Source organism: Magnolia sinica, chromosome 12, assembly GCF_029962835.1.
Source record: "Magnolia sinica isolate HGM2019 chromosome 12, MsV1, whole genome shotgun sequence".
In the NCBI taxonomy this organism is placed as follows: Eukaryota; Viridiplantae; Streptophyta; class Magnoliopsida; order Magnoliales; family Magnoliaceae; genus Magnolia; species Magnolia sinica.
The window spans coordinates 5,235,334-5,236,267 of NC_080584.1; positions in this window are offsets into that span (position 1 = coordinate 5,235,334).

The following is a 934-nucleotide window of genomic DNA, read 5'->3' on the forward strand; positions in this document are numbered from 1 at the left end:
ATGGCATCACTCGGTAACAATAAAGGCCTTTGTCGGTGACAAAGGTCATTTTTGATTTATCTGTTTGATGCATTACAATTTGATTATATCCTGAATATGCATCCATGAAGCTAAGGAGCTCATGTCCGGCTGTACTATCTACTAGCTGGTCTATCCTCGGAAGCGGAAAGCTATCCTTGGGGCAGGCTTTATTTAAGTCGGTATAGTCAATACAGACTCTCCACTTCCCGTTGGATTTCTTTACAAGCACGACATTCGCGACCCACTCTGGATAGTGTATTTCTTCTATGAAATTAGCCTGGAGGAGTTTGTTGACTTCTTCTTCGATGATAGCGTATCGTTCAGGGCCGAGCGGTCGCCGCTTCTGTCGGATCGGTCGATACGACGGATCGATGTTGAGTCGGTGAGTCACCACAGAGGGGTCGATCCCGGGCATATCTTCATGACCCCAGGCAAAGACGTCGGCGTACCTACGGAGCAGGGCTATCAGCTTTTCTTTCAAAGGGGACTGCAGAGACGAGCCAATTCGTACCGTCTTGGATCCATCTGTCTCGACCAAGGGGACCGAGACAAGATCCTCGACCGGCTGTCCTCGTTCATAATTCTCGCCCCGAGGGTCCAACGATTCGATTGTTAATATGTTGGTCGGACTTTTGTCGGTGGCTCCTTTTACGGCTATCATGTAACATCGCCTCGCATCCTGCTGGTCTCCTTTGACAATCCCGACTCGGTCGGGAATTTCATTGAAAGATGGTACGTGGATACCACGGCCTGGAGGAGACTCAATGAAGGTCGGCCGAGTATTGCGTTGTATACTGAGGGTTGATCGACGACCAAGAAGTCAACCATCATCGTCGTCTGACATGGGGCACTACCAGCAGTGAGCGGCAACGAGACAATCCCTTCAGGCAGTACCTGTCCTCCGGAAAAACCG